Source organism: Dermacentor andersoni, chromosome 1 (assembly GCF_023375885.2).
Source record: "Dermacentor andersoni chromosome 1, qqDerAnde1_hic_scaffold, whole genome shotgun sequence".
NCBI lineage: Eukaryota > Metazoa > Arthropoda > Arachnida > Ixodida > Ixodidae > Dermacentor > Dermacentor andersoni.
This window is the reverse complement of record NC_092814.1, coordinates 152,117,434-152,142,088: the sequence shown is the minus strand read 5'-3', so window position 1 is coordinate 152,142,088 and position 24,655 is coordinate 152,117,434. Positions and strand designations below refer to the sequence as shown.

At 46.0% G+C, this 24,655-nt stretch overlaps 1 protein-coding gene across 2 annotated transcripts in view; it reads right to left on the bottom strand.

Moving 5' to 3' along the window:
- Window positions 1-8,298, bottom strand: part of LOC126546208 (uncharacterized) — a 360,532-nt gene extending 352,234 nt beyond the window's left edge. For both annotated transcript variants that reach the window (XR_008608796.2, XM_050194359.2), the window contains exon 1: window positions 7,743-8,298. The gene's annotated coding sequence lies outside the window, so the exon portion shown is untranslated. The remainder of the gene's footprint in view (window positions 1-7,742) is intronic.
- Between the last annotated feature and the right edge of the window lie 16,357 nt (window positions 8,299-24,655).

Here is a 24,655-nt window from a genome sequence, read left to right as displayed (position 1 = left end):
CGCACATTAGTTATCACGCATGATCTGATGTCCGCCTCCGCGAATGAAGCGTTTTCTTTTAAGAAATTGTCCGATCTCCTCTGCTGTACTGGCTTAACAATAACTTAACGTCTTCCCTAGGGAATCGATTCTTTACGAAGTGTACCCTCAACTCAAATACCAGCTGGATGTAAAAATTCGGGCAAGTAGCGTGACACTAATTCATCGACTGTACCTCGGGACAGCACATACCAAGCATATTCTATATCGTATAAAATGGCTTTCTTCCCCGGCTTGCTCCTGTGGCCACGACGATGAGGATGTTCGCCATCTACTCCTCGAATGCCTCATGTACGCGACGCAAAGACGGCAGCTAGAACAAGAGCGTCACTCCATTGATCCTCACTGACATTTCTCTCTCCCAAAATTGCTGGGCCCATGGCCATCGAAAATACAACAGCGAAAAGCATTGAACGCACTTCAATATTTTTAGGAAGACACAGGCATCCTCAACGAATACTAAATACCGCACTGAATAGTCACGCGATGTAACTATAACTTACTTTTATTATTTGTAATTATTAGCGCTTGTATATTACGTGTTATACTTGTTTGTATTCGGTGTATTATCATCTGTTTACATGCTCATCATAGCCTACATCCCGGCCGCTTGTGTGTGTTTGTGACTCTGTTTACAAACTCATTGTGGTGTGACTTGCCTTTCCCTTTTATGTTTATACGTTCGTGGTTGTATAGGACTGTGCTGTGGATTTCTGGCCATACGACGTGGTTTCTTTTCATTTTCTTACTGCATCTATTTTTTCTATTGTTGTTTCTGCTGCGCGAAAAGGTGTAGCCGTCACCATCATAGGGTGACTACATCTCTTCTTTTTTTTCCATTTCAATAAAAAAAAAAAAAAACTTCACTGAAACGCCAAGGCCCGTCTGCTCAAAGCCATTTTTACCCTGTGAAAAGCTTACACTGGTGCAATTCGAGGGAAGGGGGGACGTTGTCGAGGATTGCACCATATTGTCTCCAGACGCCCTTTGGTAGCGATGTTCTGTGCCTCCACCATGCTGCCACATGCAGCTATGTGCGCAGCGAAACCGCGGATCAAAATGTCTGCCACATAGTTTTCGGCAAAAGTACCACGGTAGCAAACCAGACAAGCGTGCGGCTGACCTCCCTGCTATTTATTTTTCTATTCTCTCTCTCTCTCTCTTTTTATTTCACTCTCTCATTATAGAAAGGTCTTAGAAAGCTAGTTGGCTTTGGCACGACAGAAGCACGCGTGCAATTGTGGCCCGATTGTTAGAGCATTGGGCTGCTGCGCTGAAACTCGTTGGTTCGGTCCCACCATCGGCAAGGCATTTTTTGTATTGAAAAAGTCAGCAGAGGGGGCGAAAGAGGTACCTACCTACCTAGCACAAGGTGCCTGGAATGAGGCAAAGAATGCTTCGCATTAAAAGCGCCATTGCGGCGCCAGCGTTTCTTCCGCGATTGACTTACGATGACCAGAAACTGTCCACACTTTCCAGCACGAAGGCATCACATTCCGAGGCGGCTACCGGATACATAGGTACTTGTCATCGTAGCCCACGAGCGAACTCGGACGCTCGCGGCACAGCGATGATTACGCTTCAAATGCAACGAACTGCATCAGCCGCACCCTTCGTAGCGCGGTGGAAATCTTGCGTGGCAGTTTTGTCGTCTGCATGGATGTAAGGAGGGCGGCGTGACCTGGGCCCAAAGCAATGCGCCTGATGCTGTCAAAGGGTTTATAAGCATAACCTGGTGCTGCGTTTGAAGACGTAATTTTTCCCAATTTGCACCAGTGCAAATTTATGCAAGGGTAAATGCGTTCCAACAAACGAGCACTGGCGTTCACTGATAATAAACCTGGCTGATGAAACCTGGCGTTCACTGATAATACTGCCAGTTAAGGCAGTATTAGTTAGTGCCAGTTAAGAAGAAAAAAATGCCGCCAAGCATTTTCATATCCGCCAAATGCGCAGTTTTACGGGCGATAACCTTCGCATGTTTTCGCCCCTGCTCTCCTTCGCCACTGCCACGACGCCCCATTTGTCACGTGGGCACCACGCTACAGGACGCTGCCATTACTATCGGTGTTCAGCATGAGGGGCCTGCGCTACACGCTGCGTCGGGCAAAGTTAGATCCGCTTAGTATATACAGATACACGATATGGCTATGGTTCAATGCATTGAACGTCTTCCACGGTGTCGAGAGGGTCCAGAAACGTACATGGCTCGGATGTACCCATGTTTGTTGGTTTAATTTATTAGATTTCTTTAACACATTCACTATTGCCGTGGCAGTGTTTGAAACATACATACACGTACACAGGCACGCACACAAATACTTTCAATAAAGAAATCCCAGTCCTTTGCGATTCCACAAGTACTCTCACAGAGACCTTATGGGAAGAGTGTGCGAGAGGCTGTGTATTCTGAATTTGAACAATTGGCTATACGTTAGGGTTCGGCGTTCTCGGTTTCTATTTTCCAAACACTCGGGGGAGGGGGGGTGTACTTTCCCGTGCTTTTTCTTTTTCTGTTCAAACAGAAAATGCTGAACCCTACGAATAACGTCCCAAACAACGGAAGGGCTACAAGAGACGCCAAGGCTGAGGGCACCTGATTATTTTAACCCCCTGGAGTTCTTAAACGTGCACCCAAATGTCGGCACATGAGCGCTTTTGAATTGCGCCCCCATAAGAATGCGAAAACCCAGGCTGAGAATTGAACCCACGACTGCGTACTCAGAAAGAGAGCGCCATAGCTGCTGAGCCAACGCAGCAAGTTCGCGTATCTACCATGAAGTTGTCGCACAGCAAGACCTCTGCCTTTTTCCATCGGCGAAGACGAGCACCGGCTTCAGTGGCTTTATATTTGGAGGTCCGTTATGACGTCATTTTGCGCGGGTTGCAGCGGCACACTTAATTTTGCGCTTCAGGGCCCGTAGTCACGGAAAGCTCTTACGCTAGAATTGTTCATAGCCAATCGTGATGCTGAGCATATTATTAGTAAAGGGGGCCTTACGAATGAAAAGCTTTGTGAATACGGCCCCAGCTTCCTCAGTGGCGGCGACTGCCTTGCATGGAGCCATTGTTTTCTACTAGGTGACATTGTTTTATGTACTTTGTTGTAAAATGTACTACATTGTGGAAGCGCATACTGCTTCACATACTTTCACAATCCCCTACATGTCGCATCAAGAGCCGCAAGTGACATAGTGTTTCGCGCAAGCCATTTGCCCGCCCTTTCGTAGCGCGTTCTAACTCTCTAGAATCTTCCGACATCCTGCGGACGCCGAACGAGACGCGGGTGGCGTGTCACGCAAGCCATGCGGCTGCTATGTTGAATCGCTTTCCGCACTTTCTAAAGAAAACGCTTGAACACCTATGCTTTCTGCGCCGTGAAGCAGCTGCGGTAATGAGCATCCAATTCTCACGTGGCCGATCCAGGCTTAAAAGCCTCCAGTGCGTGTACTGCGATTTTCTTTTCAACAAAAAAATTACTACAGACATCGGCAGAGGACGACGGGCTTGAAAGGACACCATTTTTCGAGTGTTGTGGTGAGTTCACAATAACTGCCTTTGTAACAGAATCAGTCGCCGCTGCAACTATAGTAATTGATTTGAAGCGGGCTTCTCCGCACATAGCGTCTAAATGTGAAAAAGCCAGCTTTACACAACACTTTCTAGGAAGCCGCGCGCGCATGCACGCACAACGTTTTGACGCGGGTCCGAAGAAGTGCTGCATAGGGGCTCGAAGTACGCATATTGAAGCAGTTGATAGCAACGTACAATCTGTCGCCCGTAAAAGCGACCCAACTGTACTAGTCGTACTTAACATAAACGCACATGAAACGTTTCGAGCGATGAGATTCATGGGGTGTGGTATTTCAGAAATGGCTGTTTGGCGATATTGGGATAAGGAAAACTGAACCTAGCATCTGCAAGTAACCTTCACCGGGAAATTCAAGCTTCGTCGGCAAGACAAATCAGAACGTGCCCGAGACCTGTTTTGGTAAGATTTGATAGCAGATATACAATCGAAAACTTAGAGGGTATGGGTAATATATACTATAGATATATCGAAGTGACATCAAGGGACGGAGCTGCGATACGAGAATCAGGCACATATGAATAAATGCAGCACAGAAAAAAATATGGCTAACTTGGTCAACTGACAAAAGTAAAACCAAGCTGCAGAAATATTGCGCTTGGAATTCGCGTAGTATGGCGTTTATTGCGGGCGCCAATTCCAAGTATTTACCAGCAGCTTACCACGTTCCTGAACAAATGAATTCCTAAAAACTATTTCTGTTGCATGTGCTCAACTACAGAGCAGAAGATCTTCCAATAATAGTATCAAAGAGTCATGAAAACACAATTGCATTCACCACCCGACAAAAGGAAACACAGCATCCATCATGGAACTAATAGCGTGATAGTTTAACACGAAATGGAGACAACTAAGTAAACGAAGCACTTACACCGACCATGTAAGAAAGTTAACATACTAAAGGGGTAAAAATTAAAGGGATGAAACCATAAAAACCTAAAATCTGGCTCCCGCACGGCAGCTGAAAAACACAGAAACCCTGTTCGCAAGGCTACCGTGCGAAAGCTGCACTGCGTTCTAGTATTTTCAGCGTTTAGCCATTTAACTTTTCAAGTGGTTGGTGTGTGTGTGCTCAATTTCGCCATGATACGTATCCCCTACCGTACGCCACCAGTTCACCTAACCAATTTTCGTCAAAACTTGGACTTATGCCCAATATGAAGAAAAAGAATTGCTCTGCGGCAATAAATATGGTGAGTATATGAGACGACAAGCAAACTAGAGTGGGTACTGAGAAACGGAAATAGGAGGAAAACGAAGACAGGGTATTGGTTTGAGTGGCAAGCTAAGGGCATCTGGGCTAAAGAATGAGGAAATGGATGAAAATGTAAGTTTTCCCGAGTGTTTTCGCATGTGGCTTTTGCTAGGAGTATTGTGGACACGATATGACTGCCGATGACGATATTGACGATGGTGGTGCTGGCGTGATGATGTGAATTCAAGTCTGTGCTCCTTTCAGCCTCAATATAAACTGCAAGTCCCTAACACAATGGCTGCACAGTAAATATCCACTAAACTACCTATTCTCTGTTCTGCAGCCGCGCTGTGTCAGTTGCTCTTCTAATTCTAACATTCCAGAGGAAGAACACAACGTGTAACCGCAATATATCGCAAATGGCCAGGAAAACTTGTTAACGGACTCGACGCGGTCCTTGCGAGATCTATCACTGACGTTTCTGTATCGCAGAGGTCCCAACGCTATCATTTAGGAGAACGCGTTTACGTCACCATACACTTCACGCACCTTCTCTCCCTCCCCCATCACCGCAACCATACATCCCGACCTTCTATTCTTGCACCCGACTTTGCCTAACGCTGTTTTCTTTTCTTCCTTTTTTTTTCACCTGTCACCTATAGCATCTTTTCTGTCAGGAAAATTCTGTGGCTCTTCAGAACTGCAGTTAAGAAATGCTTCATGATTACTAATCTATTTTTATTGTTCGAGTAGCACCTTTCTCCGTTGCATTCTCTCGGCCTCCTGTTGTCCGCTAAATGGAGAAAGCAATCTCAGCGACTCTCCCGGGCACGCCTTCGCCTAACAAGATTGAGCTTCACAGAATTCGCGCTGGCCATCTACCTGGTCAATCTCCCGAAGCGAATTGCCTTATTTTTTTTTATTTGGCATTCCTAAAAGAGCAGCATGTTTCAATCCATCTGGATAGTTTGGAAGCTACAACAACCGTTTTCTTTCATCTCTGTCATCACGGTAGCATGCTATCGTAGCTTAGCTCCAGCATGCATACTTCGTCCCGTTTACTTACATGTCGTTTTTTTCTTTCGTAGATGCATGATTGTGAATATCGTCGCTTTTCGTTTTTAATAACTAAAATGTTACCTTCTAGTTGCATTTGTTTCAAATCAAGATGCCGTTCTGATGTGATCCATGATGTGATGCTTGATGGGATCCATGATATGCATGCGAAGTTGTTAGCCTTTTACAAAACACCTCCTCCACTCGTTTCCATCCAGAAAACGAGCAGCCATCACTTGCAATGTTCTGAGGGTACTTCATTAAAAAGGAAGGAACAAAAACTGTCTGTAGAAAAATAATTGGGTATGCACACTCTAAAAAAAGTTTGCACGCTTTGGGGTGTATATCTGCCACACAACAATAATCGTCATCTGCCTTGATGCGTTTCCTTTCTTGAAAACGCCGCGCCCGCTACTTTCCTGTCGGGAATGCTATGTCATGCTGATAACGTGCATGCCGTTCGTTACTGGAAAGTACCGGGCTCGCAGCGTTTAAGAAAGGAAACGCATCAAGGCAGATGACGATTATTGTTGTGTGGCAGATATACACCCCAAAGGGTGCAAACTTTTCTTAGAGTGCAATCGGTGTGTGCGTAACTGCCCCATTTATTCTCTTCTGTACTCAACTTCTAGAGTGCAAGTGGGAATCAAGGACATAATCATGAACTCATTTGTGCCCACTTTTATTATGTTCCCTACCTCCCGTCCTTCTATCGGGAATATTTCTCTGTTGAGCTCCACTTCTCGTTAACGACATTTGTAGACAAGCGCGCCACTTTCTGAAAACTTGATTGTTTAAGGAAAAGAAGAACGTCATGGAACAAGAGGACGAGAAATGTGCTAATAGATCAGAGATGACGCATCACCGCCACCATAATGCCAAAACAGCTCGTCTTACGAGTAAATAGCACCACCATTGTTTTTGCTCGCCCATCCATTTGCTGCATTGTCTGCGGTGTCCAAGAACAAACGGCTCTTCGAGAAAAAGAAACGTCGGCTTTCTTTCGCGCGCTTTAGAAACGTAACAGCTGTGTCGAATTTTCCGCGTGGACGCGCGCCAGAAATGCGCACGCACGGAGCTCGCACCTCATAAACACGACGCGCGCCTACCTCCAGCAGTCAAGTAATCTTCGTTTATTTCAGGAAGCGCTATCGAGAGCAATTCAGATTACGCTTAGCAGGCCCAAATCAGACGCTTGAATTGCTGACCATGCGGATCCCCGTATAAAAGCAAAAAAAAAAAAAAACAGAGAGAGAGAGATGCCCCTTCGCTTGCTTTCTTTCATTCTCTTGGCTTCAAATGATGGAAGGCCATGCCTGGCAGATTCGAATGGCTTCAGTGAAAGAACTGCTGATTCTTAGCAGTAACCAGGTATCAGCCAATTAACACCCAAAGAGCAGGGTCAGCACCTAGCTCACGTTCGAGTACGGAGTAATGTCCAGAACCAGTAGTCCCAACTTTGCTTGTCTAGATCTTTCTTTCGTATATTCAAAGCATTGGAAGGCAGCCGACAATAATCCGGCGTGACTAATTTCCTCCGTCGGGTGCATGAAAAGAAGTGAAAAACGTACACATGTGAAACGATCCGCCTTGTGCGCTCCAGTGCTCCGAATAGCACTTGATACGCGCCGCTGACGCTGCTGACAGCGTGGTCGTAAAAGGCGCTCTTTCGTAATCGCGCGCAAGCGCCGTGCGTCGAAGTGGTTAGTGCGTGCTTCGTTTACAGGGCAAAGGGAGCGCCCGTGAACGAAGCGCGCGCTGTCGTTGTTCGGACTGGGTGCGCGACTTGAGGAGCAAAGGGGTAACCCGGCTATACGTAAGCGCGTTCTACAACTACTCATTCTACTTTCACGTACTACTCACGTTAGGCAGTCATCGGCAGTGCTCGAACACCCTGCGGCAACGGTTCGGCGGGCCTGCGTCGTCCGCTGCTGGTGCGCGGTCGCGTCCACGTGCGCTTTCTCCGGTTGGCCGGCCTCGCTGACGGGCGTTGCGCGTCCAACGCTGTGACAGCAAAAGTCTCGCGCTCGCTCGACTGCGCCTCCGGTGCGTCTATTTTTTATCTCTCCTCCGGAATGTCGGTCTTCTCCAGCTGCTCTTCTTGGTCGTTCGGGTTCGTCAGGAAGGTGCGGTTCCGTTCGAAGACGTGCGTGTCTCTCTCCCCCTTTCTTTGTGTTGTTCTTTTTTTTCCCTCTTAATTAGAAAGAGAGAGAGAGAGGACGACAACGAGGTTTCGACAATGTTGCGCTCTAGGGGACTATACCTACATCCTCGGATTGCCTTAGTTCTAGCGTTTCACGCCGCTGTCGCTTAAAAACTCTGTGCGTGTTGGAGTGGTCTCGATTTCTCTTGTTTTCTTCAGCGGCAGCGCGGCACTACAGCTATAGCGGAAGCCAAGCTACAAACTACCATCGGCTGAGCAACGTCTGCGGAGGAGCCGGCCAATGGGGGAGGAGGATTCGCGAAGGCGCCCGCCAATCGCCGCGCCGGGAAAGAGAGCCGGGCGAGTCCACGATGAACGCACGAGGGAGGCCGCCGTCGGCGAAAAACGCGGCTCGACCGGCCGCCGGTGGGGGAGGAAAGAAAATATAAAGGGCGCGGGGGGGGGGGGGGGGGGGGGGGCAGGGCTTGTTGCTTCGGAGCTGCCGCGCCGAATGAGAGCGCTTCCGTTCAATTCGGTTTCTTTTTCCTTCCCTCGATCACACACTATTTTTCTTTGCGATTAGTCACCAATAGTGCCTGTGGCGGAGGCGCGGCGCTAACTGAGTTTTTATTGTTGCTCGTCATGCGGACACAAGGAGCCCCTATAGCTGTATTTGTCTAGCTTTAACGCCCCTTTTTTATTTTATTTTTTCTTCGGTCTCAAATGCAAACTCTAAGTTGGATATATATTGTTCCCGCGATGGGGACTATACCGCGCCGGTGAGCATATAAGTCAGCGCGAACAGGGAAAGGGAGGCGGGGTGGAACAAATAAACCGAGTCAGTTTGTTGTGAGCCGTCGCCGGCCCTGTACTCCACGTTATTCACTAAGCTTGCAGCTATTTTTCACGATGCTCTTCACCTGGTTTTGGTGCAACTGGTTTCTTTTCTGTCGCATTGCACTTCAAATCGAAAAGCGTACGTCGCGCTTCAGAAGAATGCTTGCCTTATGAAATAAAATGAAGACTTGAGCTCGAGTCTTTGTTTGCACTGCTATAGCATAAGTGAAAGAGAGAAAGGCAAAATGCGTAAGCGCACACATATTTTTTGCAAGCGGGAACTCGTCCGTGCCGCCATCTGCGCATACCAAGCCAATTTCAATTATTCGCTCCTGTAGGTTTCTATGATTGCTGCTACACTATTTCGGACGACTACTTCCTTTTCAGTTTCTTTGTGTTTGGAAGAATGCGGGAGTGAAATCCGCGTGTCTGAACGTGCAAAAGTTATTTTGTGTCCGAGATTACGCAGAGATAACATTTTCGCAGTGCAAAACGTGGCGACCTCCGCTATTTTCGATAGCGAAAAAAACAAACTAATTGGCGGCGGCAGCTTCTATCACTATTGAATATAATACGCAAAGTGTAAGAAAACCCTCTGTGGTCGCTTAGTGGCTATGGTGTTGGGCTGCTAAGCACGAGGTCGCGCCATCGAATCGCAGCCACGGCGGCCGCATTTCGATGAGGGCGAAATGCGAGAACACTCGTGTATTTAGATTTAGGAGCACGTTAAAAAACCCCTGAGGGTCCAAATTTCCGGAGTCCGCCACTGCAGCGTGCCTCATAATCAGATCGTGGTTTTGGCGAGTAAAACCCCGTAACGTTAAAGTGAAAGAAAGCGCTATCAGCATGCGTCGAACTCTGAGCGTTTTTTTATTAGCATTTTAGACAGGGACACGTGGTGTGCTATCGGCGTCAAATGAAACGCGAACAGCGGAGCACGTGGCTGAAGCATAGCGAAAGCGCCGTCCAACCATCACCATTGACAGGCGCGCACATACGTTTTGCCCGCGCTGCGCGAAAACGTTCCCCCTATGCTGCGATGCGATATTGTCGTTTCCGTGCTGGTTCGCGTTTATTTGAAAGCGAGAAAGGATGACTGCGCAGTAATTGTGACGGCGCTAAGTGAACCACGCGCACCGCTGTTCGCGTTTCATGTAACACCGATAGCACGTATGTATATACGGTTTCGACGCACTGTGCGATAATACTCGCCGATATTTTAGCTTTTGTTTTCTTTGATCTTTCTTTTCTCGCTCTCAACTACAAGAGAACCAGAATAGAAACGAAACTATCGCCGCATAGCATCACTGTGCAGTGCGGTCAAAGCGGTTGCGCGCGCCTGTAAACGGTGATGACTGGACGGCGTGCACTATACGTTCATCTGTGCTTCGGCCACGCGCTCCACTGTTCACGTTTCATTTGATGCCGACAGTACGCTGCAGAGCAACAATCTGCCTCAATCGGTAAATAAATATCGAACGAGTGTGACGCCGCTACGAGCCCGTTTATAGTGTAAGCACCTGTCGTCTTCTATTCGTGTGGGCACAAAAGTACTCGGCCTGCATTGTACGGGATGTGTAATGATTTAAATCATCTTGTCAATGTGTTTTCGCGCCATTTATTGAGTGTTGGCTACACATACCGAGTTCCGCCGGAATACGGACAGGCCATCGTGAAAACTACGTGCAATCACTCGTATGACCAGCTCTACAAGGGACTCTGGAGCTTCTGCACTAAGCATCCCTGCTGGACGCACCTATTTCCTTATTTTATTGTGCCGTGTGGTAACCCATGCGTCCAAAAAGAAGAAGACAGACTCACGGCCACTAGTTTTGCTGCCGGAACGTGGTAACGCGTCCTTGCTCACATACGAAGGAGGGACCCAGAAGTATCGAGAATTCTTTTTGCCGGAGCGCAAACGGAGACGCGTGCCATCTGGGCAAGCGTGCAGTCCCGTGTCCTTGTGTAAACGTTTCTCATCTTTTGAGTCTCTGCCACCGTCGGCGTCGGTTTTGCGACGGTGAACGTCAAAGAAGCCTGCATCAAGCCACGTTTCCTCTTGGAAAAGTTTCTAACGTTAAGTGACTTGTTCATATTAAATTTGCACCGCAAGGTGAGACAGTCAAGCAACATTTTTTACCTTCAAGTGTCCACTAGAAGCGTGATGAAATTAGGAGAAAACGTTCCAATTTGGGGAACTTGGGCGCATGGCTTGTGCCCGCAACAACGCTTCCGCCCACACAGCACTGAGCGCGCAGATATAGCAACACTTTATGACATAAAATGGAATGACAATGGTACTTCACGCTGGCTGCACTTTCTCCCTCCGACTTGTTATTTCCATGACTGAAATGGCAGCTTCAAGGAAGGCGCTTTCAAGATGTGCAGAGCACAAAGAAAGAAGCGGTGGATGCACTTAAGGCCATTATCTTGCAAGAGTTTCATAACAGTCTGGAAAAATGGAAAAAAGACGGTGAGACAACTGGATTACGTCTCAGGGAGTTGAAGTTGAGTTTGAACTTATTTCCCACAACAAGTACAGGGCATGCAAGAGGTGTGGTGAGGAAGGCGGGATAAAAGCGGCGTCAAAGGAAGCTTGACTGGCCCTGTCTCCCCACACATCACAGTTAGAACGCGCGGTACATATATAAAATGGAAAGAATAACAAAGAGCAACAATTTTGTATTGGTAAGAATATGCATAGTGAGACAAGCAATAAACAGTGAACAGTACTTCCGTTCAAGTACAGTCAGACCATACGGTACATGTTAGTGAGCAATTAGAAATAATTTTTGTTCTTCGTTAGAACGCGCAGCTGCTCTTCGGTCAGCTCATATTTGTGTAGTGTCCTTGGCAGACTGTTCCTCGGCATCTGAAGACCGTAGTTGGTACGCGGTCGTGGAACGTGCCAGTGTTCACGATGGCGGGTGAAACGAGATGACATATTGAACTACAAGTTGGCAACAACCCGTGGTATTGTTCTAATCTTATGGATTTCTGATTTCAGGAATTATATTAACTGATGCTCATACAGGGTGGAAAGTTCTGCTATCTTGAAAATGCGGAATAGATTGGAAGCGTAGGCATTGCATGGGGAGTTTGCAATTGCTCGTACTGCATTTTTCTATAATGTAACCAGCCTAATAATAGACTTCATGGAGCCATTAGCCCAAACCAAGTGGCAATATTGCAAATGAGATGCGAAAAGTGTGTTACAGAGTATTAGCTTTGGAGGGACAGGTAAGAAGTGATGAACTTTTCTCAATATTCCTAGTGCCTTGGACAGTTTAGTTTGTATGTTGTCTGTGTGAAAATCCAATAGCATATTTTTATAAAGAACGACACCCAGTCTTTGCTGTGGAGAACATTCTACTTCAGTATCATTGCACATCGGTGGATTAAGACGAACATTTGTTTGCTTAGCTTGAAAGAGAATTGCTTTTGATTTTGAGCAGTTTATTTGCAGATTATTAGGGCTTAGCCATTTACACAGCTTATTCAAAAATATGTGGGCGGTTCTGACAAGGTCGTTTCCATTGCATCCTGTAAAAAATTTGCTATTAATTGTCGTCGACATAAATGACGTAATTAATGGTGCTATCTAAAGATACAAGGTTATGTATGTAAGCATTAAAAACAGTGTACCCAAAATATTTCCCTGAGGTACGCCATGGTTAATTTTATGCAGCGAGGACATTTCATTTTCAATAAATATTATTTTATGTCGATTTGTCAAGTAGCGTTTAGCAAGGCAACGCCACGAACACCGTAGTAACACAATTTTGCTGGTAAGGTATTATGACTGATTCTGTCAAACGCCTTGGAAAAAGCAACACACACGCCTAGCATTAATTTTCTCTCTTCAATATTATCTGAAATTAGTTATTTCTGACGAAGTAAAGATGTCTCGGCATATCGACCTTTCCGGAAGCCATGTTGCGATGATACACAATAACAGAATTAGCATCAAGGAAACAAGTAAGTCTTAAGAATTATCTTTTCAAGAGGTTTCGAAAGCATTGGTAATATTGAGATAGGTCTATAATTTCCTATGTTATCTTTACCTCCACCTTTATACATTACTGCCACTTTAGCATTCTTTAGGTGTTCAGGAAATACACCGGTAGACAAAACTAAGTTCTAAAAGTGCGTTAAGTATAAGAACAGTCACAAAGCTAACCGGCTGCATTTTCATACCATCAATATCCTCACATTTGCTTCTCCTCAAGGCGGAGAATAAATCGAGGTCTTTGCACTCGTCAGTAGGATAAAGAAAAAGCGAGTGTTCTGAGGAGGCAGATAGGTACCGCTTGGTGTCAGAGTTATAAGGGCTATCGACTGGTGACAAAAAACACTCTTTGACTTTTTCTGCCAGAGCTTTTCCCTCGTACTGTTGGTCATCTATTCTTACTGCTGAAATTCTTGTCTGTTGCCTGGAGGGCAAAATTGAACTAAGCTTCTTCCAAGCTTCTTTGAAATCCGTAATTCCGTCGAATAGATGTGCTTAATACTCGCATTTTGCATGTTTTAGAAACTTATTTAACAAGTTTCTACATTTCAAAAATTTTTTGTAACTTCGGATTCACGACTCTCGGTGAATTTTTGATGCAACGTGGTTTTTGTCTTAATCATTTTCAATAATTATTTTGTCATTGTCCTTGGCATCTTTGCTTGTTGGCTTCTTATGACATAATTAAAAAAAGTCGGGCACCTCTTTTAAATCCCTTTCTTCTCGTTCATTACACAACGAGGGTCTCGAATCAAGCAATATTGATGCCTTCAAGTAGCGTGTGTGGGTTTATACACCAGTTGCCTTCGCCAAAAAGATGACGTGCACGTGGAGCCTGCGACAGAAAAGGATGTTCCACATCCGCCGTCAAGGCCGTGAGGTGTGGCGCTGGCTAACACTCACAGGGTTAGTTCTAGTAGATGAACATAAATACCCCAGAAAGTGGACGGAAAAACGACGCCGCGGTAGCTCAATTGGTAGAGCATCACACGCGTAATGCGAAGACGTGGGATCGTTACCCACCTGCAGCAAGTTGTTTTTTCATCCACTTTCATGTCCAGTAATTTATACTTTCTATAGCTCATTTATTAAGTACAAGTTATTTCCCCTGTGTTGTCCTTGCTGTCTTTGTTGCCTTCCTATGATCTTGTCATCCAGGGCTTTCTTGGACGTTTCGGTTTCTTTACTATTTTTGATAGAAAATGTAGAGGGCGCTACGCGCCATGCGTTCTATATATGTGGTTGTGGAATAAAGGTGTGAACACTCCAACAACCATCGAGCTTCGACTTCACCGACCCAAGTGCATGGTCTACATGGATTGAGCAGTTCGAGGACTATGCCTACGCTACAGGATTGCACCAAGCTACCGACGAGGTTCGGCTACGAACGCTTCTTTATTGCATGGGTGTTCAAGGTCGACGCGTGCTGGCGTCTTTCAACTTGTAGGCCGAAGAAGTTCAGTCGTACAGCGTTGTTAAAAGCAAGTTCACCTCGTATTTCGTGCACCCGCTAAACGAAGTTCACCCGCCGTGGTTGCTTAGTGGCTATGTTGTTGGGCTGCTAAGCACGAGGTCGCGGGATCGAATCCCGGCCACGGCGGCCGCATTTCGATGGGGGCGAAATGCGAAAACACCCGTCTACTTAGATTTAGGTGCACGTTAAAGAACCCCAGGTGGTCGAAATTTCCGGAGTCCTCCGCTACGGCGTGCCTCATAATCAGAAAGTGGTTTTGGCACGTAAAATACCATGATGTAATTTTAATTTTTTAAACGAAGTTCACGAGAGTTATCGTTTTCACAAGCGGACGCAGCAAGACGAGAGCGTTGATGTCTTTTTTTTCCGCGTTGCGAAACATGGTAAAAAGATGCAACTACGGCTCAGCGTCCATTTAGGACAGGCTCGTTCGAGACCGATTTATTGTTGGTCTGCTGGACAGCAGGTTATCGGAACAACTCTGTCGTACTTCTGACTTGATGCTCGATAAAACGCTTCCGCATGCACGGCTGCACGAAGATGCGGAACGAGAAAAACGTGAACGAGAAAGCCAGTTATCTGGGCCAGTCGCCGTTGATGTAGCGAAACACAGGCCGACGAGAAGGCCGTCACGTAATCAAGCGTCGGCAGCAAGAGAAACGCTCCTCGCCGGCGCGCACAGATCGTGTCACTTCTGTGGACGAGATGAGCATCAGCGGAAATTTTGTCCTGCCAACAAAGCTGTTTGCAAGTTTTGCAAAAAGAAAGGACACTTCGAAGCAGTTTGCTTAGCCAAACAGCGCTCGCAAAGCCGACAGTCATATGCCATCGAGATGCATGCTGTCAAGAGCAGTCATGAGGCAAATGCTAAGTTTGTTTGGGTCCACGTGAATGGCGTCCCACTCAAATTCAAGGTCGACTCAAGTGCGGAAGTTACCGTCGTTCCAAGCACTTTTTTAGGAGTACCGTCGGGACTCGAAAAAACGGGGGGTCTTCTCACCGGTCCAGGAAATTGCCCTTTGAAAGTAGCAGGCCAATTCACAGCTACGTTGGAGTGGAAGAGCCGCACCTGTGTACTGTCAGTATACGTCATGCCTTCGCAGTCTACACCTCTACTAGGCTACCCTGCTATCCTCGCAGTGGGAGTCGTGAAGTTCATCGACGCCGCACAGCGACCTGAAAAGCAAGCTAGCTCTGCAAGCGACGCAACCCCTGGCCAGGACATCTTTGAATGGCTTGGTACTGTAGGGGAGGAGCACACTATTCGACTCAAGCCAAATTCCAGGGCATTTGCTCTCAGTGTACCTCGCAGAGTTCCCATTCCTCTGTACAACCAGGTAAAGGAGGAGCTGGACCAGATGGAAAAACATGGTGTCATCAGGCGCATTACGGAGCCGACGCCATGGTGTGCCGGTCTGATCGCAGTACCGAAGGCATCAGGCGGAATCCGAATATGTGTGGACTTAACGAAGCTCAACAAGGAAGTTCTCCGTGAAAAGCACGTGCTTCCAACGATCGAATGGGTACTCGGGCAACTGGTCGACGCCAAAGTGTTCTCAAAGCTCGACGCGACAGCACGATTTCACCAAGTGCGATTGTCCCGATAATGCCAAGAGTATACCACATTCATCACACCATTAGAACGCTACTGCTACTGTCGTCTAACTTTAGGCTTGACTTCAGCACCGGAATATTTTCAGAGAAAAATGGCTCGAATTCTGGAGTTGCAACCGAACGTCGTCAACAGGATAGATGACATTCTGGTTTTTGGCAAAGATCGAGAAGAGCACGACAAGCGACTTGTGGAGGTTCTTGAACGTCTAAAGACAGCCGGAGTTATACTCAACAAGTCAAAATGCTGCTTCGGTCAAGACAAAGTAGTTTCTGGGTGTGGTGATCGACGCCAACGGTATCTCGCCAAGTCCCAGCAAACTCGAAGCACTGCGCAACTTGGAGCCACCTAAGGACGTCGCCGGGGTTAGGCAATTCCTCGGCATGGCTAATCATATTGGTCGCTTCCTGCCCAACCTTTCGCAAGAAACCGCCCCTATTCGCGCCTTGCTAGGTGAGCAAAATGCATGGCAATGGGACCGCTTCAAGAGACCGCTTTTAATCGGGTAAAAGCGATGCTCACCTCGGACCTGTGCGTCGCTAAGTATCATCCCGGTCGTAATACCATTGTCTCATGCGACACGAGCTCATTTGGATAGGGCACGGTTCTTCTGCAGGAACAACCATCAGGCGAGCGACGCGCGGTAGTGTTCGCATCCAGGTCGCTTACTGAAGCGGAACAGTGCTACAGCCAAACAGAGAAAGAAGCGCTGGCAGTAGCATGGGCAGTGTACCGTTTTTACCAATATGTGCGTGGCCTAAACTTCGCGGTAGAAACCGATCACCAGCCGCTGGTAACACTACTTGGAAATACTGACTTGAACACGATGCCCCCACGTATTCAACGGTTTGGCATCAAACTTATGCGCTACCAGTTTAGCGTGGTCTACGTTCCTGGCAAACAGCTAGCCACTGCGGATACTCTTTCAAGGGCTCCGGATGAGAAGCCGTCGATCAGTGTGGTGGATGTGGTAGAGGTTTTGTTGAATTTCAAGTTGCTATGGTCAGAGACATGAAGCTGGTTACTGTAGATGAGGTTCGCAGGCACCAAGAACTGGGCTGGGAATGCAACCAGCTCGTCAAATACTGCACTCAAGGCTGGCCTCGTCGAGACAGGCTTCCAGAGCACTTTAAGAAGTACTGGAGCCATCGAGGTGATCTCTCTTTGTGCAACGGCATCCTGCTAAAAGGTAATCGCTTTGTCATCCCAGCTTTGCTGCAAAAGGATACACTCGAACTTATCCATGAAGGCCACCAGGGAATTAACCGATGCCGACAAAGGGCGAAGGATTCCGTGTGGTGGTATGGACTTTCGCAGCAAATACGTGATAGAGTCACTCGCTGCAGACAGTGTGCAGTCACAAGAGCGCAAAGAAGAGAGCCTTTGGTCGTAACGAAGACTCCAGAACAACCGTGGCAAGAAGTAGGAATGGACTTGTTTAGTTACAAGGGACACAACTATCTACTAGTAGATTATCGTTCTCGATACCCTTAGGTCATCTACATGCGAAGCACGAACTCTGAGGCGGTCATCAACTCAGTCAAAAGCATTTTTGCTCGTTTTGGCATTCCCGCCGTAGTGCGAAGTGATAACGGGCCGCAATTTGCTTCACGTGCCTTTGCAGCTTTTGCGAAGTGCTATGGCTTCCAACACATCACCTCAAGTCCAAACTACCTGCAGTCAAATGGGGAAGTGGAAAGGATGGTGCGTACGATCAAAGAGTTGTTTGCGAAAGCAGACGATCGTTTTTGGCTCTTCTGTCGTACAGAGACACTGCAGGCGTCACAGGGTTCAGCCTAGCGCAGCTATGGTTGGGTCGTAACCTGCGAACCAGGCTTCCCAAGAAAGTGGACCGCATGGAACTGAAGTGGCCTGCGCCAGACGATGTGAAGTGCCAAGACGAAGAGGTGAGAGGGCGGCAGAAGAAAGACTTCGATCGCCGTCATGCCGCGACCGTACTTCCTCCGCTGCAACCGGGAGATATGGTGTGCGTTCGAGACATCAAGGATACGGCGTCTGTTCTCAGCCCAGCCTCCAAGCCCCGTTCGTACGTCGTCGAAACACCCAACGCGGTGCTTGTGCGTAATAGGATACATCTCGTGCCCTATTCAGACGCAACGATGAGCCAGCTCAACGAGCCAGCTCGGAGTGAAAACCGTGAGGAGCGCGAAGAGCAGACCACGGCAACAGACGCCACGGCAACAGCAACACCACAAGTCTCCAAAGATTGTAGAGTGAGAGTCACCAGGTTTGGTCGTAGAGTCAAGACTCCGAGAAGACTTGACTTGTGAAATGTTTGGTGTTTCTTGTGTGCATATCTCGGGGGAGAGATGTAGAGGGCGCTAAGCGCCATGCGTTCTATATATGTGGTTGTGGAATAAAGGTGTGAGCATTCGTTCGGTCAAGGCGGCTCCGAGTCACTTGTGTAGACGCGTCTAGCGTCTGTCAGCACCCCACATCGTACAGAAAACGTTCCATATATATTGAGCAAAACTGTGAAATAAAATGGTCACGTGCCTCATTGGGCGAAAAGCAACATAACAGGTCATCCCAGTGTGTGACAGCTAAATCATTTCGAAACAGCTGAACAGTTGTTTCTGTGTCATCCTGAATAGCAAAACTTCGCATGCAATTTCTTGCGGGAATAATTTTTTAATCGGCAACGAGGAATATAGGTACATGATCACTAATTGCTGCTCTTACAGTACCGCTTAGTAATCATCGGGGACATTGGTAACAAACAAGTCAAACGCCATTGCACTATTGACAGTAAGGCGTGTGTGAGTTTGTAAAACGTTGTAAAAGGAATGTGATTCAAGGATCATTCACAACTCTTTTTGTTTCGAGGTGTGAGATAGAATCTCAATGTAGAGGTCAGCACCAAGGATTAGAGTGTAGTTGCACTGATTTACAAAAGAAAACATCATATTTTAATAAGCAAATAACTGGTTATGCATGACGGAAAACACAAAACTTCCACTCTTTATACAAATATCTTCATAATGAATGGTGGACATTGACATGTCAGTCATTATTTCGTAGCTATTTTCATACTTAAGATGTAAACAAACACCACCGTCTCTTTTAATTTCGCGGTTCAGAACACTGGGTTGTAACCATCAAGGTGCATAACATCGTTGGCGTGACTGTACCACGTTTCAGTGATCGCAATGACCGTGAAATCAAACTGAAATTGTTCTAGAGTGCACAAAATTCATCACTCTTATTCCGACCTGACTGCATGTTAAGGTGCAAAAAAGTAAGGGCTGATGCAAAGTTTTCTTTGATGAGGGAACAGAAGTCACCTGGGTTTAAACATTGCTCAAACATAACAGGGAAACAGTCCTATGAACACATTAAGGGAATACAGGAAGGTCACCACCCTAGCTCTGCAAGATCGTTTGCCCTCCGTACGATTTGTGCGGAAACACCGTCTGCTTTGCGAAGTAGAATTTTACCGTTGGGGTGCCAGGAAAAATTATAGTTTTGACTTTGGCCCATTGTTTCGTTTTGAACAGCAGTTCTCTGTTCCCCTTTATCAGATTCTCTGTGATAAATACAGAATATCTTTCGTTTTTCAGTGCTCTGCTCTGTGAAAGCCAATAGTCTCGCTCTTTCTGATGGAGAAAACGAAGAATTATTTCAAGTGTTTTATCTTGTTTGGCTGGCAGCCGATGCAGCGTCCCGACTGATTCTCCAGTAAGCTCAGGGACCTTTATCTGCCGGGCAATTTCATTCACACTACTAAGCAGGTTTTCGTTCTTTTTTTTTTCTCAGGAAGTCCATGAACCTCAAGGTTTAGGCGCCTGTTTCTCCACTCCAGCTCATTTAAGTTCTCGCGGAGCTTTGCCACCTCTTCACTGTGTTCTCTTTCTTCAAGCAGGTCAATCCTATTATTCAGTTTAATAAAGTTGAATTAAATTGAATGAAGTATAGCAATGTTCAGGAAAATACGCGAATTAAACCAAGCCAATTGTCGTTACGTTTCCGTCTACCCCTCGTACGTACGTACGTACATACATGCATACATACATACATACATACATACATACATACATACATACATACATACATACATACGTACATACATACGTACGTACATACATACATACATACATACATACATACATACATACATACATACATACATACATACATACATACATACATACATACATACATACATACATACATACATACATACATACATACATACATACATACATATTCCGACCAACTAGAGGCTAACACCTTCGCTGTGAAATCTATACCTCTAAAATTGTTCGTAAGAGAACATTCCAGCCAATCCTGGAAATGGACACACCATTATCGAAGGTAGTCGGCCAATGGAAAAAAAGTACTAACGAACAAAAAGCTTTGCAAATTGGGCCCCAGAATCAGTAACAACTAGCTAATACATACCCGCGTAATAAGGAATTGGGGTTTAAATATAATCGCAATGAATTCCCCACCCTTTCACCATTGAACTTAATGTATTGGCTGACCCCTTAAGTCGTAATAGCTTAACGCATGGCAAACGGTTAGCGCGTATAATATTTCCTTCATTTTTCGACGCCTACAAGCACGGAATCGGGGAAACGTCGTGCGCTCTAACCATAAACAGTAAAATTACGGCTCACGGACTTTTAACGGGCAGCAGTCCCCACATATAGTGACGTCAAAACATGGTGGTGCTGACGAGTCCTTTGCTCCCATAGCTTCTGGCGCTTCTACGTCGTTCACGACGACGACGTAGAAGTGGGTGATGGCCCTTCAGTCTCCGACGCCGTGTGTGCGTTTACCATAATGCGGGCATTCGCAGAGAAGTGGGACCTGATGGAGAAACTGGCTCGCCGCCTTGTTGAGTTTGAGGAGGCCGTCGTCTTTGCAAGGCTGCCACGGCTCGCAAATAAAACGTGCCTTCATGTGTGTTTGGGTGAGAATTAAGGACGCAGTTCTTTTCTCGCTGGTAAGTCTATAGACGCTCATCTGCCATTGTTGGTTAATTAGTATATCGCTTAGTGCGTACCTGATGCACGTTCTCCGCCAACTACGTACTAACGACGTTTTACTTAGTAAAAAAAGTTTGCATGGTAGTGTATAATCAGCGACAGAAGCTGCCTTGATTTTATACAGGCTGCAAATTTCGGATGGAGGTCTGGTTGCCTTGCCACAATCCGCCAATTTTGAATCAATAAAAGCATACGTCGTATCAGAGAGTTATGCCCTCTGCAATTTCTTTTTTGACGGAATAAGAACACTTTCGGTAGCACATTTCAAGAAAGACTATCTTTATAGGCTCATGAGGCAGTACCCTTAATAACACGTTCTATTATATTCATTGCCGCTTTCGCGTGAGTTGCAGTTACACTTCACCTTTCACGTATTCGCGTGTTGTGCACTTCAACATGAAGGTTCGTTTACCTATGAATGCAAACCACACTCTTAAAAAAAAATTACACCCTTTGGGCTTATCTTGTCCCACAACAATAATCGCCATCTGTCTTGCCTGTATTTCCTTTTTTAACGCAGCGAGCCCGGTACTTCCCAGTCACGAACGGCTTGCACGTTATCATTGTGACGCAGCATTCTCGACAGGAAAGTAGCGAGCACCGAATTTTCAAGAAAGGAAACGCAAGCAAGGCAGATGACGATTAACTTTGTGGGACAAATATACACCCCAAAGGATGCAACCGTTTTAAGAGTGCATAATTTTTACATGTTCAGCTGTGCTTTCTTTTGTTTTTTTTTCAGCTTTGGTCCCTTTTCCCCCAAGCAGAAACATACTCAGTATTCAATGCCCGATATTTTAAACTATCCTTTTCCTAATATTCGTCTATTCAGTTCGCAAACGTTGATATTCCGATAATCATATTCACTTTTGAAAGCGTTCGCAATTGTCATTCAGCAAAAAAGAAAGAAGAGAGAGAGAGATAAGTAAAAAGAAAAAAAGAAATTGTAAAAAGTGGCAGCTTCGAGCACGTGTACTTGGTAGCAAACACAGTGATGTTACGGCGCTAAGTTATGTCTCGAACCCAGCTCCATATGGTAGGGTAGCAGAAGCTTCGGGTTGAAGAAATCAGAAGCTCGGGAGTTGGGCAATCAAAAATCTTACAGGTTTACTGGCACTTGAACAAAACCTGTTTACGTCGTTGAATAGGAAAAACAGAAAACGGTGAAGTGGCTAGCAACGGGCGTCTGGATGAGCCTCGTTTCCATGGTTCAACGCAGCTTGTTTTCTCTTCGCACCAACCCTCCTTCCTGGCAGTAGCCAATCACACACAGGTCACAACTCACCAGAACGACAGCCAGTCAAGAAACACAAACATCACGGTCGCAGACAGAATATCCGACCGGTGACCCCGACCAAGTTCCAGCGGGCGCAAACGCGGAGAGAAGGTCTGGTCGTGGTGATGGGAGAGTAGATCTTTTACTCGCAACTGGTCTTCTCCGCTCAGTCTCCCCAGTTCGTGGCGGCTTCCGGGAAACGTCCCTGAGCCCTTCGTATCGTCTCGGCCTCCGCCGGAGTGGCAACTCTGTTCCCATTGTTGCGCTTCTTCTCTGACGAGGGGAGCTCGTGACGAGAAAATTAGCAGCGCCCAGCATCGCGTCGGAACTAACCTCCGACTATCTTCTGAACGTAGTTCTAGCATTATGCTCTTGCGCGTGACAAACAGAATATTGTCTACTGCAGTCATAACAGCGGGCAGTTGGAATAGTTATCTTATGGTGGAGAAACAGGCGGTCCTGCGAGGTGAGAATGTCGCATGGGAACTTGTCCGTACATGCCTGCCCATGATACCACCAAATTTCAAGAGCACGTTCCACAAAAAGGTATGGAGAGAGAATAAAGTGAGTTCCTGTTACTGAAATGGCAGGCATACTAAAATGGGCACAAGGAAGAAAAATGACAACGCAAGCACTCCTCGTTCATATACCTGTCTCGGTGGAAGCATGCGTACCTTTCAATAACATGAATCCCGCCTACCAACTTGCTCAACTTTTGGTCGTTAGAAACACACAGTCGAAACTCAACGAACGTCTGAAACTCAGCGTTCTCCCGTGACAGCACGACAAAGCGCTAGCCGTGGTACGCTTATCTAGAGCACATATCAAGACAGCCTTCGGTGCGGCATCCGGCATTCTTAAAGCAAACATTCGCATATCACTAACAAAATTAGGCAAAGACCCCCCCCCCAATCCGTGAAGACTTGAAACTGCAATAAACATATTAAAATACTGGAGCTGCGCTGCATAACGCGTGCCATTGCGGAAATTGGGGCAAATTTTGTAGAAAAAACATAACGTTTAAAAAAAAAGCAATCCGTTCGCATTTTCTCGGGGGACCTAATTCACGAAACTTTTCCTTTGTAAACGCCATTTCCTATCGGCCGGCCGTCTTCGCTAATTTCATTTCATTTATTTCATTTATTATACCTTCAAGGCCTGTGAAGGCTTTACAGAGAGGAGTGGGTTACATGTAAATTCAAACAGTAAGTCTTACAAAAGAAAGGACAAGATATACAAGTACATTAAACAGCATTCTAGCAAGCAATGTTGGTTAAGGCATCACAGAACAAGGAATTATCACTGATGGATACAATGTTTGCGGGCAGGTGGTTCCACTCTAGTGACGTCCGAGGTACGAATGACTGGGAAAATGTATTTGTGCTGAAAGAATGGACGTGAACCTTGTAAGAATGATCGATGCGACGAGATACATAGTGTGGAGTATGAATGAACACAGCACGTAGTGTTGTGTGGTGAAAAATTTTGTGAAATAATGGCAAATGGGAAACATTACGTCGAGCTGCAAGAGATGGAAGAGAGAGGCTAGTTTTCATGGCTGTTACGCTGGCAGTTCTGTTATAATTCGAAAGAATAAAACAAGCAGTGTTATTCTGAAATAATTCTAATGCATTAATTAGGTTTAGGTTATTAGAGTCTCAGATTGATGTAGCGTATTCTAATTTCAGGCGTATTAATGTTTTATAAAGCTATAATTTCAAAGAGTGTGTAGCCTTAAAAAGTTTCGCCTTAAGTAACCAAGAGCGCGGTTAGCATTGTTCACTATATTATTAATGCGGGTTGCCCAGGTAAGGTCGTATGTGATATAAATTCCTAAGTACTTGTACGAAGTTAGCTGTTCTAAGGGAATGTAATTTAAATAGTATACTTGAGAGACGTTAGGTGTCCTAGATACATGCATAGCTTTACACTTGTTAATATTTAATTCTATTAGCCATAAAGCGCGCCAGTTAGATATTATATCAAGGTCCGATTTAAGACGGTCAGTATCACAATCTGTAGTTATTCCTCTGAAGATAACACAATCATCAGCGAAGGGATGAATGTTAGAAGTTACTTGGGAAGGAGGGTCGTTAATATATGTTAAGAACAACAAAGGACCGAGAACCGATCCTTGGGGCACTCCGGAAGCAACACAGCACACCGATGAACTGCAGCCGTTAGCAGTAACGTATTGTCAGCGATGAACAAGAAAACATTGGATCCATTTTAAAAGATTAGCATCTATATTCAAATGGGTAAACTAGAAGTTTGTGACAGACTTTATCGAATGCGTTTGAGAAGTCTAAAAATTGCAGTAAGCGCATGATTAACGATCAAGAATTCGATTCAAATGATGAGTGAAGGATACGAGTTGAGTCTCGCATGAGTATCATTTCCTAAAGCCATGTTG